This window comes from Leuresthes tenuis, unplaced genomic scaffold, assembly GCF_036924035.1.
Source record: "Leuresthes tenuis unplaced genomic scaffold, fLeuTen1.0.hap1 SCAF_32, whole genome shotgun sequence".
NCBI classification, from domain to species: Eukaryota; Metazoa; Chordata; class Actinopteri; order Atheriniformes; family Atherinopsidae; genus Leuresthes; species Leuresthes tenuis.
In genome coordinates this window covers 533,285-549,082 of record NW_027325386.1, presented here as the reverse complement: position 1 = coordinate 549,082, position 15,798 = coordinate 533,285, and the positions used below count along the sequence as shown (strand labels likewise).

The 15,798-nt window shown below is 40.8% G+C and overlaps 4 non-coding genes across 4 annotated transcripts; all 4 read left to right on the top strand.

Moving 5' to 3' along the window:
• Window positions 1–11,846: 11,846 nt before the first annotated feature.
• LOC140285186 (U5 spliceosomal RNA) lies at window positions 11,847–11,960 on the top strand. The gene has a single exon (XR_011910325.1). It is a non-coding gene; the product is annotated as a U5 spliceosomal RNA (small nuclear RNA).
• Window positions 11,961–12,268: 308 nt separating this feature from the next.
• LOC140285177 (U2 spliceosomal RNA) lies at window positions 12,269–12,459 on the top strand. Its single transcript, XR_011910317.1, has one exon. It is a non-coding gene; the product is annotated as a U2 spliceosomal RNA (small nuclear RNA).
• A 390-nt stretch (window positions 12,460–12,849) lies between these two features.
• LOC140285198 (U5 spliceosomal RNA) lies at window positions 12,850–12,963 on the top strand. Its single transcript, XR_011910336.1, has one exon. It is a non-coding gene; the product is annotated as a U5 spliceosomal RNA (small nuclear RNA).
• Window positions 12,964–13,222: 259 nt separating this feature from the next.
• On the top strand, window positions 13,223–13,413 carry LOC140285182 (U2 spliceosomal RNA). Its single transcript, XR_011910321.1, has one exon. It is a non-coding gene; the product is annotated as a U2 spliceosomal RNA (small nuclear RNA).
• Window positions 13,414–15,798: the final 2,385 nt, after the last annotated feature.

The following is a 15,798-nucleotide window of genomic DNA, read 5'->3' as shown; positions in this document are numbered from 1 at the left end:
TTTTTGCAATTCTGATACAAGCTATTGAGCAGTGATAACTAACACCAACTTCAGATACTGCGGATTTTCTACCTTTGATTTGTTAAGATTGAGCCAATCAGGGACAACCTTGAAGGATCTCTTAAGTTTGGTTTAGTAGGATCAGTAATTACCTGAGAAAGGTTGATATTGGTACACACCTTTTTTAAATGATCAGAGGCAGAGTTCAACTTGTTTAAATTAAAATTGCCACACAGAGATTGGGTTTAGGCCACATGCACACAGAATGACCTCAACAAATATAAGAAATATTAAACATTTACACATGGATTTTTGAATACATGTAGAGGAATGATACTTTGAAATGTGCTCATTGCGGAGTTATGCTCAGTTGAGTAATGAAGGTTGAACTATTCTGGGAAAGAGGTTCTATTCCCAGCATCATGATGGACACTCCTGATATAGAAGGTTTCGCTAACGCATTGGAATTGTTTTACTATTTTCATATGCATGTGCAATGAAGAATGGCTTGTTGCTGATAAATGCAAAGAAGAACAGCTTACACATAGATGCTCACATATAGGCTGCTGAATGCAATGAAGACCTGCTTATCCAGTAAAGTTCAATGTCAATGTGTAATATTCAATTAGGATTTGCAAAACAGTGAAGTTAAACAATGAATGGGTCCATAGTCGGTATGAGAAGACTACAGGAATATTTACCTGGGTGTACGTTCAAACAGAGATGAAAAAATTGTGATAAATAATTGTTTGTTTGTTAGTATGTATATGAATGTTATGTGTATAAACTGTGTTGGGTTATAGTTACTCAGTAGTGTCTCAGTGAAACAACCGACGGGGGAAGCCTTGCGGTGACAACAAAAGCAGTGTTTTACTGATCAGTCAAGTTTTCCAGTGTACTCCATACAAACTGGTTGGCTACTGAAGGGATAGAAAATGGGGAATACTTGTTTTAAAGCAAACAAGGAATTAGATGGGAAAAATACATGTTTTAACGGGACCCAGACAATATTAAATACTCAGACAGATGGGAGAAGAAGTGTAGTTTTGTAGGAAATCACAAAATTATTACATAAAATTAGTGAAATCAATTGAAGAATGCCTTTCTGAAGAGCTGTTTACCACAGATGAGCAGCTTTGCGACCAAGCACATTGTAGATCGCTTTACTGCCAAAATGATCTAATCTAATGGATTTTTTTAGACATGCATAACAGCATTTTAAGAACAAAGAGAGAAACAAAAAGGGACAACGTTTCATGGTGGAAGGTGATGTATAAATAACTGTGTATATGATGAAGGAGAGACCATTTGAGCAGCACAGCCATTTCGCAGCACAGGGACAGCAGTCCAAGTTAAAGGATCTCCCACGTGGTATCACCTGTCACACTGTCTCAAGGCATCAAAAGAAGAAAAAATCACCAAACTCAAGGACAAAGAGACGAAGACTCCGGTGAACGAAGAGAGAGGACTGACAAACCAGAAATACAAAAGGATGCTCGATATCAAGATCCAGAAGAAGAGGCTAACAATGCCACGAACACTTACGATGCTGGGAATGATGCCAGCAATGAACAGAGAAGAAGATTCAGTGTTATCAATCTGCAACACGTGCCTCTAATGAGGGGGTGAATATAGAATCCTCAACAATTACAACGTCTCTGGGAACTGTGACAACAACAAGGTTTAAACCATTTTGATATATATTGTAACCTATTGGCTAAGGAATAGTGCTGAAAATGAGGTAAATCTAATCCACTACTGTCCTTGGTCTTCTATAGGGTTTTTAAACTAATACGTGGTGGTTTGTTTTTCCACAGAAATTTGGAGATGCATGAATCTAGTGACTTAAAACAAGTAGCAGATGGTTTTATGGGGATCATTGAGAACAAATAGTTAACTTTTGGTAGTATCATCATTTTAATGGTTGTAACTCTCCCCATAAGTGATATAGGTGAGGACTTCCAACGAGAGAGATCGTCCTCTACTCTCTTTAATAATTGCACATAATTTAGCTTTGTTAGCTCTGAGAGCCTGGAGGAAATGTTTATGCCTAAATATCTAATATTTCCTGACTGTAAAGTGATCACAGGTATATTCTGGACCCTGCAGTTAATGGGCAGAACTTTGGTCTTAGACCAGTTGATAGAGTAGTCAGAAAGTGCTGAGAATTTATTTATGAGTGTGATCGTGTGAGTGAGAGACGTCTGTGAGTTCTGAAGGAAAAGGCTCCCGGAGGGCCTCTGCCCTATGCTTATGGGGGCTCTTTCCGGGGGATTCCTCTGCAGTCTTCTGGGTGAATGCATGGTTGCCCCTGCGGTGGGCTTCCTGGGTTCTGTGCTCTGTGGGGGCTGCTGGTGGCCTGCGTCTTGTGGCCCTCTCTGCCTGCTTCTGATTGCTTGGGGGGGGCTGTGGATTGTGGCCCTGTACGCTTATACACTCATAACTAAGCACGGTTATCATGTAGGTCCTGTGCCATGGGTGTTGCATGTTCTCGCACACACACACACACATTCATTAGTCCAGTAGCATGGTCGCTAAGCAGTTGATGTATTATCATGTCGTCTCAGGTCATCTATATCCACAGCTGTGTTGTATGCGATTGCCGCTTCTTGTGCTTGTTTTTGTTTGTTTGTGTGTTTGTTTTTTCTCTGCTTGTCTGCTTTCAGGTGCTCCTGGTGGCGCTAAGGCTGGAATCCCCTCAGAGGCCATGGATTGTTGTCTGTTTTGTTTTTTACAGGTGTAGCAGCTGGTTGTCTGGTTTTTGTTTCTATTTTTGTTCTCTTTCCTCTTCTTTCCTCTTCTTCTTTCCTTGTCCCCCGGTCAGGTTCAGTTCTATTACATGTCATATATTGTAAACAGAAATAAATAAATGGGCATCAAGGGGAGCTTTACATTTATAAAACTTCCCTTGGCAAAGCAAATCTGTTTGGCATCAAAGGTATTCAGACTACAATTCTGCTGCCATAATGCTGAACAGGACAAGGGAAAAAAAAAAAAAAGTAAAGAAGACAGTTCTGCCGAAAGCCAGGGACTAGACCTGTTCTAAGTTCTATACTTTTTAAAAGGGGCGTGTTTATCAACTATAGAATTAGAAGATTTACAAAAATGGTCAAGTGCTAGATCTTCATCTGGGATTTTAACAGTGTCATGAACTATTCAACAGATCAGTTAAAAAAAAGCCTGCTCATGGAGATGTTTCAGGATCTGGATACCAACCGTGGACCTAATGTTTTCATTTTTGCAATTCTGATACAAGCTATTGAGCAGTGATAACTAACACCAAGTTCAGATAATGCGGATTTTCTACATTTGATTTGTTAAGATTGAGCCAATCAGGGACAACCTTGAAGGATCTCTTAAGTTTGGTTTAGTAGGATCAGTAATTACCTGAGAAAGGTTGATATTGGTACACACCTTTTTTAAATGATCAGAGGCAGAGTTCAACTTGTTTAAATTAAAATTGCCACACAGAGATTGGGTTTAGGCCACATGCACACAGAATGACCTCAACAAATATAAGAAATATTAAACATTTACACATGGATTTTTGAATACATGTAGAGGAATGATACTTTGAAATGTGCTTATTGCGGAGTTATGCTCAGTTGAGTAATGAAGGTTGAACTATTCTGGGAAAGAGGTTCTATTCCCAGCGTCATAATGGACACTCCTGATATAGAAGGTTTCGCTAACGCATTGGAATTGTTTTACTATTTTCATATGCATGTGCAATGAAGAATTGCTTGTTGCTGATAAATGCAAAGAAGAACAGCTTACACATAGATGCTCACATATAGGCTGCTGAATGCAATGAAGACCTGCTTATCCAGTAAAGTTCAATGTCAATGTGTAATATTCAATTAGGATTTGCAAAACAGTGAAGTTAAACAATGAATGGGTCCATAGTCGGTATGAGAAGACTACAGGAACATTTACCTGGGTGTACGTTCAAACAGAGATGAAAAAATTGCGATAAATAATTGTTTGTTTGTTAGTATGTATATGAATGTTATGTGTATAAACTGTGTTGGGTTATAGTTACTCAGTGGTGTCTCAGTGAAACAACCGACGGGGGAAGCCTTGCGGTGACAACAAAAGCAGTGTTTTACTGATCAGTCAAGTTTTCCAGTGTACTCCATACAAACTGGTTGGCTACTGAAGGGATAGAAAATGGGGAATACTTGTTTTAAAGCAAACAAGGAATTAGATGGGAAAAATACATGTTTTAACGGGACCCAGACAATATTAAATACTCAGACAGATGGGAGAAGAAGTGTAGTTTTGTAGGAAATCACAAAATTATTACATAAAATTAGTGAAATCAATTGAAGAATGCCTTTCTGAAGAGCTGTTTACCACAGATGAGCAGCTTTGCGACCAAGCACATTGTAGATCGCTTTACTGCCAAAATGATCTAATTTAATGGATTTTTTTAGACATGCATAACAGCATTTTAAGAACAAAGAGAGAAACAAAAAGGGACAACGCTTCATGGTTAACTTAAATAGTTAACTTTTGGTAGTATCATCATTTTAATGGTTGTAACTCTCCCCATAAGTGATATAGGTGAGGACTTCCAACGAGAGAGATCTCTATCTTTAATAATTGCACATAATTTAGCTTTGTTAGCTCTGAGAGCCTGGAGGAAATGTTTATGCCTAAATATCTAATATTTCCTGACTGTATAGTGATCACAGGTATATTCTGGACCCTGCAGTTAATGGGTAGAACTTTGGTCTTAGACCAGTTGATAGAGTAGTCAGAAAGTGCTGAGAATTTATTTATGAGTGTGATCGTGTGAGTGAGAGACGTCTGTGAGTTCTGAAGGAAAAGTAATACATCATCAGCATAAAGACTTATTTTATGCTCAATATTTTGGGATTGGATGCCTTTAATATTTCTATCTTGTCTGATAGAAGCTGCTAAAGGTTTGATGAAAATAGCAAAAAGTGAGGGAGAAAGTGGGCAACCTTGTCTTGTACCTCTCTGCAGACTGAAGCTTGGAGAAGTTTGATCATTTGTCCTGACACTTGCATTTGGGGAGCTATATAATATCCTTATCCAGTTGATGAAGTGTGACCCAAACCCGAATTTGTTTAATGCTGCGAATAAAAGTTTCCAGTTCACTCCATCAAATGCTTTTTCTGCATCTATAGAGTCGATTGTGGCTTCCAAGTTGTTGATGGTAGAATAGTCTTTGAGATTAATGATCCGGTTTGTGAATGAACCGTTGTGCCTACTGCTCTTCAGCCTGTCAAATGAAATGTATAATTTGAAACGTGACAAATGAACGAAGACCCAAGGAGTTGAGTCGTAAACAAATCAATACTGTTTCCTGTGCAAGGACCCGTCAGCCGAGGAGTTGAGTCATGAACGAATCAATACTGTTTCCTGTGCGAGGACCCGTCTCCCGAGGAGTTGAGTCGTGAACGAATCAATACTGTTTCCTGTCCTGCTGACTGAGCTTATGAAGCTGCCGCCTGCCATGTGGTGAGGAAGGGTACTGCATGAAAATGAACGAATCACTCACTGAGACAACTCGTTACTCCCGAGTCATATAAAAAATTAGTTTATATCGAACGAATCGCTCACAAACGACACATCACTATCTATTTGACGAGTTTGTTCTTATTTCTTCATTTCTGATGAAGTTTCAACAATAAACAACAAACTTTGTATTATGAGAAAGAACCAGACTTATTCTTCAGGAATCCGAAAATAAGCTCTATTTCACGAGTTATGCACAAATTCGGATTCTCCTATAAAACAAATTCCTTAACTCAAACCAAGTTAAGACTGCTTTGTCCTTCATATTTATTCATGTCTAATCAAGTTTCAACAATAAACAACGTTGTACTTTGTAAAATGAGAAAGAACTTCTTCAGCAATAAGCATCTCTCGACATATGACGAAATACAGATTTTGCTATAAAATTAATTCCTTCTATCAGCCTGACTTAAAACTGTTTGTCCTCCTTATTTATCCACTTCAAATCAAATTTCAAAAATTAAAAAAATTTTGTAGTTTGAGAAAGAACAACTTAATCTTCAGCTATCAGTATAAAAAGAGGGTAAGAAAAGGTGCAAATGCCAACCATACATCACTAAAAGGTGGAGCGGAAGTATTCGGCTGCAAGTAGGTGTGACTGTTCGACCATAATTTGTAAAAAGCGGGTAAGAAAAGGTTCGAATGCCCGACTATATATTAACAAAAGCGGAAGGAGAGATCTTCGGATGAGAGTGGGTGAGAATTTCCAACCATAATCTATAAAATGCGGTGAAAAAAAAGGTGTGAATACCCCATAGAACACTAAAAGGTGGAGCGGAAGTGTTCGGCTGCAAGAAGGTGTGAATGTCCGACTATATTTGGTGAAAAGCAGGTGAAGCAACGTCTGAATGCCCAACCTTACATCATCAAAAGCGAGATCAGAGGTGTTTGGCTGCAAGAAGGCCATAGTTTGCCAAAAGCGGGTAAGGTGCGAATGACCGACTAAATATCAACAAAAGTGGGGGCGGAGGTCTTCGGATGCAAGTGGGTGTGAATATCCCACCATACAAGTATGGTGTAGAGGAAGCTGTGAATGGCCGACCATAGTAGAAAGCGGGTGAGAGAAGGTGCGAATGTCAAACCATACATGATCAAAACAGTGAGCGGAGGTGTTTGGCTGCGATAAGGTGTGAATGTCCACCCATAATTAATGAAAAGCGGGCAACAAGTAGGTTCGAATGCCCAACCATACATCATCAAAAGCAGGAGTGGATGTGTTCGGCTACAAGAAGGTTTGAATATCCGACCATAGTTTGTAAAAAGCGGGTAAGAAAAGGTTTGAATGCCCGAACATACACCATCAAAAGAGGGAGCGGAGGGGTTCCGCTGTAAGAAGGTGTGAATGTCCGACCATAGTTGGTAAAAAGCGGGTAAGAAAAGGTTAAAATACCCGACTGTACACAATCAATAGCGGGAGCGGAGTTGTTCGGCTACTAAAAGGTGTGAAAGTCCGACCAGGGTTTGTAAAAAGCGGGTAAGAAAAGGTGCGAATGCCCGACAATGTATGATCAAAAGAGGGAGCGGAGGTGTTCAGCTGCAAGAAGGTCTGAATGTCCATCAATAATTGCTAGAAAACATGAAAGAAAATTTTCTAATATCAAACCGCACATGATCATAAGCGGGAGAGGAGGTGTTCAGCTGCAAGAAGGTGTGAATGTCCACCCATAATTACTGAAAAATGGTTTGTAAAAAGCGGGTAAGAAAAGGTATGAATGCCTGACTATACACCATCAAATGCGGGAACGGTTTTTCGGCTGTGAGTAGGTGTGAATCTCCGACCATAATTGCTGAAAAATGTGTTAGAAAAGGTAAGAATGCCGGTCCATACATCATCAAAAGCGAGAAAGGTGGTGTTCGGCTGCAAGTAGGTGTGAATGTCCAGCCATAATTACTCACAAACGGGTAAGAAAAGGTAGTATTGCCAGACCATACATGATCAAAACAGGGAGCGGAGGTGGTTCAGCTGCAAGAAGGTGTGAATGTCCGACTAAAGTTTGTAAAAAGCGGATAAGACAAGGTGCGAATGCCTGACAATGTATGATCAAAAGAGTGAGCGGAGGTTTTCGGCTGCAAGAAGTTCTGAATGTCTACCCATAATTCCTGAAAAATGGGTAAAAAAAGGGTCCGAATGCCCAACCATACATCATCAAAAGCAGGAGTGGATGTTTTCGGCTACAAGAAGGTTTGAATGTCCATCAATAATTGCTTTAAAACAGGAATGAAAATTTTCGAATATCAAACCGCACATGATCATAAGCGGGAGAGGAGGTGTTCAGCTGCAAGAAGGTGTGAATGTCCACCCATAATTCCTGAAAAATGGGTAAAAAAAGGTGCGAATGCCCAACCATACATTATCAAAAGCAGGTGTGAATGTCAGATCATAATTTGCAAAAAGCTGATGAGAAAAGGTGAGAATGCCTGACTATACACCATCAAATGCGGGAGCAGAGGTGTTCGGCTCAGAGTAGGCGTGAATGTCCGACCATAATTGCTGAAAAATGTGTTAGAAAAGGTAAGAATGCTGGAACATACATCATCAAAAGCGGGAGAGGTGGTGTTCAGCTGCAAAAAGGTGTGAATGTTCGACTAAAGTTTGTAAAAAGCGGGTAAGACAAGGTCCGAATGCCCGAACATACACCATCAAAAGAGGGAGCGGAGGTGTTCCGCTGTAAGAAGGTGTGAATGTCCAAACCATAGTTGGTAAAAACCGGTTAAGAAAAGGTTGAAATACCCGACTGTACACAATCAAAAGAGGGAGCGGAGTTGTTCAGCTAAGAGATGGTGTGAAAGTCCGACCATGGTTTGTAAAAAGCGGGTAAGAAAAGGTTCGTATGCCCTAATATACACTATCAAAAGCAGAAGCGGAGGTGTTCGGCTGCAAGAAGGTGTGAACGTCCAACCAAAGTTTGTAAAAAGCAGTTAAGAAAAGTTTCGAATATCTAACCAAACATAATCAAAAGCGGGAGCAGAGCTGTTCGACTGCAAGTAGGTGTGAATGTCCGACCATAATTGCTGGAAAATGTGTTAGAAAAGATAAGAATGCCGGTCCATATATCATCAAAAGCGGGAGAGGTGGTGTTCGGCTGCAAGTAGGTGTGAATGTCCAGCCATAATTACTCACAAACGGGTAAGAAAAGATAGTATTGCCAGACCATACATGATCAAAACAGGGAGCGGAGGTGGTTCAGCTTCAAGGTCTGAATGTCCACCAATAATTACTGAAAAATGGTTAAGAAAAGGTGCGAATGCCCAACCATATATCATCAAAAGCAGGAGTGGATGTGTTCGGCTACAAGAAGGTTTGAATGTCCGACCATAGTTTGTAAAAGGCGGGTAAGAAAAGGTTCCAATGTCCAAACATACACCATCAAAAGAGGGAGAGGAGGTGTTCCGCTGTAAGGTGTGAATGTCCGACCATAGTTTGTAAAAAGCGGATAAGAAAAGGTTAAAATACCCGACTGTACACAATCAAAAGAGAGAGCGGAGTTGTTCAGCTAAGAGATGGTGTGAAAGCCCGGCCATGGTTTGTAAAAAGCGGGTAAGAAAAGGTTTGTATGCCCAAATATACACTATCAAAAGCAGAAGCGGAGGTGCTCGGCTGCAAGAAGGTGTGAACGTCCAACCAAAGTTTGTAAAAAGCAGTTAAGAAAAGTTTCGAATATCTAACCAAACATAATCAAAAGCGGGAGCAGAGCTGTTCGACTGCAAGTAGGTGTGAATGTCAGATCATAATTTGCAAAAAGCTGATGAGAAAGGGTGAGAATGCCTGACTATACACCATGAAATTGCGGTAGCGGAGTTGTTCGGCTGTGAGTAGGTGTGAATGTCCGACCATAATTGCTGGAAAATGTGTTAGAAAAGGTAAGAATGCCGGTCCATACATCATCAAAAGCGGGAGAGGTGGTGTTCGGCTGCAAGTAGGTGTGAATGTCCAGCCATAATTACTCCCAAACGGGTAACACCGAGAGTCCGAAAAGGAAATATAGATCACCCTACTCACTTTTCACCTAAAGAAATGAAGGAAGAGCTAGTTTCCCAAGAAATAACCTGAGTGTGTAATTTGTTTTGATAACTTAGAAAAACGAAAATGACATACCTACTTTCCTTTATCCTTTTAATGGTTCTCACCTTCTCAACACTAAATGTGAGAAGTGTGAAATCAAAGACAAGAGCCCAGAGTATTTTATCCTTCTTAGACTCCATAAAATCAGATGTGTTTTTAATACAAGAATGTGGACTACCTTTTTTAAAAAACCATAGACAATGGGAGGAAATGTGGCCCCATTTATCGATATGGAGTGGTTCAAATCAAAATAAAAATGATGGTGTGGCCATTCTAATTAAAAATCCGCATGTTCTGGTGAAAGGTAGCACAGTGGTGAGAGACGGACGGGCACTTTTAGCACACTTGAATTTTATGGGGCAAGACTTTAACCTCTTAAATATTTATGGTTTCAATGGAAAAATGACAGGTATGACCTTTTAGAAGATATACAGCTTTACATGCTAGGGCAAGTACCTTTAGTTGTAGCAGGATTTTAACTGTATCTTGAGCAGGAAAGATAGAAAAAGAGCAGGGGGAGATTTTAAAGTGGATAAGACTTCGATTTTACTTCAGGGCATATGCAGGGATTTTAAGCTTACTGACTGTTTTAAAACCATGCATCCCAGAGAGGAGGGCTTCACCTGGTTTAGTCATGATGGCACCAGAGCCTCTCGCATCGATTATTTCTTTACTAGAGATTGCCCACCCACTGATGTTAGATTAACCCCTGTTTTCTTTTCAAACCACCTTATGCTCTCCTGCACCCTTTCACCCCCTTCTGGTGTGACGGTAGGACGTGGTCTGTGGAAACTCAACTGTTCCCTGTTGGAGGATGAAATCATAGTCAGTCAGTACAGGGAATGTTATAAAGAGTGGCAGACCCTTCAAGACCTCTACGAAACACATGCACAATGGTGGGAAATGGTGAAGGAAACGACCCAGACTTTTTTTAAACAGCAAGGTAAACGTAAAAAAAGGAAAGAGAATAGATGTATGATGGGACAACAGAAACGCTTACAGCGCTACTTTAAACTAAATCAGTGTGGCATAAACTTTAATGAAGAAATCAAAGATGTCAAAAAGGAAATGTCAGTTTTAGCAGAAATAAAGAGTAAAGGAATTTTTGTAAGAAGCAGGGAGCAGGAAATTGAGGAAGGTGAAAAATGCACATGGTACTTTTTTAAGAAAGATATAAATAAAAAGGAGTGTATTCAAAATCTAAAAAGAGAAGATGGGTTTTGAACAAAATCCACACAAGAGATGATTGAAACTGTACATACCTTTTATAGTAACATGTACAAAGAGAAACCAGTGCACTTGGAAACATCGGCAGAAATTTTAAAATTCGTTGACAAAACCGTAAAAGAGAATGCACACTTGACACAGGATTTTACTGCTTTAGAGTTAAAAAAAATGCCTAACAGGTTTTAAGAGAAGTCGAGCTCCGGGTTTAGACGGGCTTCCTGCAGAATTCTATCTGACCTTTTGGGACCTTTTATCATCAGACATTTTAGATGTTTTTAAAGATTTTGAAAAACTCGACCGACTGCCTGACAGTTTTAGAGTGGGAATAGTGATTCTACTTTATAAAAAAAATGATAAGACTGACCTAAAGAATTGGAGGCCCATCACACCTTTAAACTTTGACTGTAAACTTTTTAGCAAGGTTTTAGCGACACGGATGTCCTCTGTTTTAGAGGAGGTAATTCACCCAGACCAGGCTTGTGCAATCTCAGGGAGACAACTCACTGACAGCCTCGTACTGATTCGAGACATCATTGATTACGATAGAGAAAGAAACACCCGGCTTGTCATCTTAAATTTAGACTTTGAAAAAGCTTTTCATCAGGTCTCGCAAAGCAGTTTTAACATAGTTTGAGTGAAGGAATTCATTTTATAGATAAAATCCCAAGAGTCTGCTGAGAAAAGAGAGTGAATACGAAGTAGACTTTAACACGGCTCTGGGAGCAATCCGAGTGCGGGCTAACCGGGAGAATTGCTTGAAAGAAACGCGACACCGAATGAGCGGTCAGAAAAAAGCCTCAATACGGTGTTCCCATGGTGTTTTTGTTGCTGCCTTGTCTTTTGCACAGAGTAAAAGACAAGGCAGCCATCGAATAGGGCCCGATTGTTCCTACTTGGTCAGCCGAGGAGCAAGGGGGGGGAGCAAGCGTCTCCACCAAGCAAAGCTCACCATGGGGAAGGTGGCTATGCCAACTAGCCTGATGCCCTGCTCCTGCAGTGACGGATAATCGTACTCTGGTTTCTCTTCATAACGTACAAGTCTTTCGCCTTTTACTAAAGACTTCCGTGGAGAGCAGCACTAATGAGTTGTTTCTATTTTTGGCAGGCTTTACCTTTGCGGGTGAAGCCCTTTTTGTCTGTGCAAAAGAAATCTTGTTACTGTGCAGAGTGACTTCTCTGAGTAGAGTCGCCTTACTTGTTGCGACTGTGCCGATGTTCGAAGCTGGAGTGCAAAGTTGTTGCTTGAATGGTGCTTGCTGGAGCGTGCGGGAGTGCAAATTTATACCATTTGAAAGGGCTGAAGAGTGCTCAGTGCAGCGGGTGGGCGGAGGTGCAAAGTGACACTCTGGCCACCTATGGCCATAAAAAGAACACCGCTACAAGTGCGCATTGTGCCAGGAAGGGCCCTCGGACGTGAACCAGTGGACATTTATCGCTTCTCGGTCTTTTAGCTCAGATCAAGTGTGATATCTGTTCTTATCAGTTTAATTTCTGATATGTCCTCTATACGAGGACTACATATTAAATGGATTTTTAGCAATAGGAGTTGAAAAAGGAGCTTGCTCCGTTCACTCCAAACATCGACCCAGTACTGCAGTGCCGCTGGGAACGGTGCGCTCTTCTCTGCTCTAGTGAAAAAGCAAACAGCGGTGCAGGATGGAAGTTTCTTTTAGTCTGCTGAGAAGAGAGTGTGAATGCGAAGTAGACTTTAACACGGCTCTGGGAGCAAGCCGAGTGCGGGCTAACCGGGAGAATTGCTTGAAAGAAACGCGACACCGAATGAGCGGTCAGAAAAAAGCCTCAATACGGTGTTCCCATGGTGTTTTTGTTGCTGCCTTGTCTTTTGCACAGAGTAAAAGACAAGGCAGCCATCGAATAGGGCCCGATTGTCCCTACTTGGTCAGCCGAGGAGCAAGGGGGGGGAGCAAACGTCTCTACCAAGCAAAGCTCACCATGGGGAAGGTGGCTATGCCAACTAGCCTGATGCCCTGCTCCTGCAGTGACGGATAATCGTACTCTGGTTTCTCTTCATAACGTACAAGTCTTTCGCCTTTTACTAAAGACTTCTGTGGAGAGCAGCACTAGTGAGATGTTTCTATTTTTGGCAGGCTTTACCTTTGCGGGTGAAGCCCTTTCTGTCTGTGCAAAAGAAATCTTGTTACTGTGCAGAGTGACTTCTCTGAGTAGAGTCGCCTTACTTGTTGCGACTGTGCTGACGTTGTTGCTTGAATGGTGCTTGCTGGAGCGTGCAGGAGTGCAAAGTTATACCATTTAAAAGGTCTGAAGAGTGCTCAGTGCGGAGGTGCAAAGTGACACTAAAAAGAACACCGCTACAAGTGCGCATTGTGCCAGGAAGGGCCCTCGGACGTGAACCAGTGGACAGTTATCGCTTCTCGGCCTTTTGGCTAAGATCAAGTGTGGTATCTGTTCTTATCAGTTTAATATTTGATATGTCCTCTATACGAGGACTACATATTAAATGGATTTTTAGCAATAGGAGTTGAAAAAGGAGCTGGCTCCGTTCACTCCAAGCATCGACCCGGTACTGCAGTGCCGCTGGGAACGGTGCGATCTTCTCTGCTCTTGTGAAAAAGCAAACAGCGGTGCAGGATGGAAGTTTCAGGGTCCTATTCGATGGCTGCAACACCTGAAAGAGATATTGATGCGAGACCTGATGAAAAGCTTTTTCAAAGTCTAAATTTAAGATGACAAGCCGGGTGTTTCTTTCTCTATCGTAATCAATGATGTCTCGAATCAGTACGAGGCTGTCAGTGAGTTGTCTCCCTGAGATTGCACAAGCCTGGTCTGGGTGAATTACCTCCTCTAAAACAGAGGACATCCGTGTCGCTAAAACCTTGCTAAAAAGTTTACAGTCAAAGTTTAAAAGTGTGATGGGCCTCCAATTCTTTAGGTCAGTCTTATCATTTTTTTTATAAAGTAGAGTCACTATTCCCATTCTAAAACTGTCAGGCAGTCGGTCGAGTTTTTCAAAATCTTTAAAAACATCTAAAATGTCTGATGATAAAAGGTCCCAAAAGGTCAGATAGAATTCTGCAGGAAGCCCGTCTAAACCCGGAGCTCGACTTCTCTTAAAACCTGTTAGGCATTTTTTTTAACTCTAAAGCAGTAAAATCCTGTGTCAAGTGTGCATTCTCTTTTACGGTTTTGTCAACGAATTTTAAAATTTCTGCCGATGTTTCCAAGTGCACTGGTTTCTCTTTGTACATGTTACTATAAAAGGTATGTACAGTTTCAATCATCTCTTGTGTGGATTTTGTTCAAAACCCATCTTCTCTTTTTAGATTTTGAATACACTCCTTTTTATTTATAACTTTCTTAAAAAAGTACCGTGTGCATTTTTCACCTTCCTCAATTTCCTGCTCCCTGCTTCTTACAAAAATTCCTTTACTCTTTATTTCTGCTAAAACTGACATTTCCTTTTTGACATCTTTGATTTCTTCATTAAAGTTTATGCCACACTGATTTAGTTTAAAGTAGCGCTGTAAGCGTTTCTGTTGTCCCATCATACATCTATTCTCTTTCCTTTTTTTACGTTTACCTTGCTGTTTAAAAAAAGTCTGGGTCGTTTCCTTCACCATTTCCCACCATTGTGCATGTGTTTCGTAGAGGTCTTGAAGGGTCTGCCACTCTTTATAACATTCCCTGTACTGACTGACTATGATTTCATCCTCCAACAGGGAACAGTTGAGTTTCCACAGACCACGTCCTACCGTCACAACAGAAGGGGGTGAAAGGGTGCAGGAGAGCATAAGGTGGTTTGAAAAGAAAACAGGGGTTAATCTAACATCAGTGGGTGGGCAATCTCTAGTAAAGAAATAATCGATGCGAGAGGCTCTGGTGCCATCATGACTAAACCAGGTGAAGCCCTCCTCTCTGGGATGCATGGTTTTAAAACAGTCAGTAAGCTTAAAATCCCTGCATATGCCCTGAAGTAAAATCGAAGTCTTATCCACTTTAAAATCTCCCCCTGCTCTTTTTCTATCTTTCCTGCTCAAGATACAGTTAAAATCCTGCTACAACTAAAGGTACTTGCCCTAGCATGTAAAGCTGTATATCTTCTAAAAGGTCATACCTGTCATTTTTCCATTGAAACCATAAATATTTAAGAGGTTAAAGTCTTGCCCCATAAAATTCAAGTGTGCTAAAAGTGCCCGTCCGTCTCTCACCACTGTGCTACCTTTCACCAGAACATGCGGATTTTTAATTAGAATGGCCACACCATCATTTTTATTTTGATTTGAACCACTCCATATCGATAAATGGGGCCACATTTCCTCCCATTGTCTATGGTTTTTTAAAAAAGGTAGTCCACATTCTTGTATTAAAAACACATCTGATTTTATGGAGTCTAAGAAGGATAAAATACTCTGGGCTCTTGTCTTTGATTTCACACTTCTCACATTTAGTGTTGAGAAGGTGAGAACCATTAAAAGGATAAAGGAAAGTAGGTATGTCATTTTCGTTTTTCTAAGTTATCAAAACAAATTACACACTCAGGTTATTTCTTGGGAAACTAGCTCTTCCTTCATTTCTTTAGGTGAAAAGTGAGTAGGGTGATCTATATTTCCTTTTCGGACTCTCGGTGTTACCCGTTTGGGAGTAATTATGGCTGGACATTCACACCTACTTGCAGCCGAACACCACCTCTCCCGCTTTTGATGATGTATGGACCGGCATTCTTACCTTTTCTAACACATTTTCCAGCAATTATGGTCGGACATTCACACCTACTCACAGCCGAACAACTCCGCTACCGCAATTTCATGGTGTATAGTCAGGCATTCTCACCCTTTCTCATCAGCTTTTTGCAAATTATGATCTGACATTCACACCTACTTGCAGTCGAACAGCTCTGCTCCCGCTTTTGATTATGTTTGGTTAGATATTCGAAACTTTTCTTAACTGCTTTTTACAAACTTTGGTTGGACGTTCACACCTTC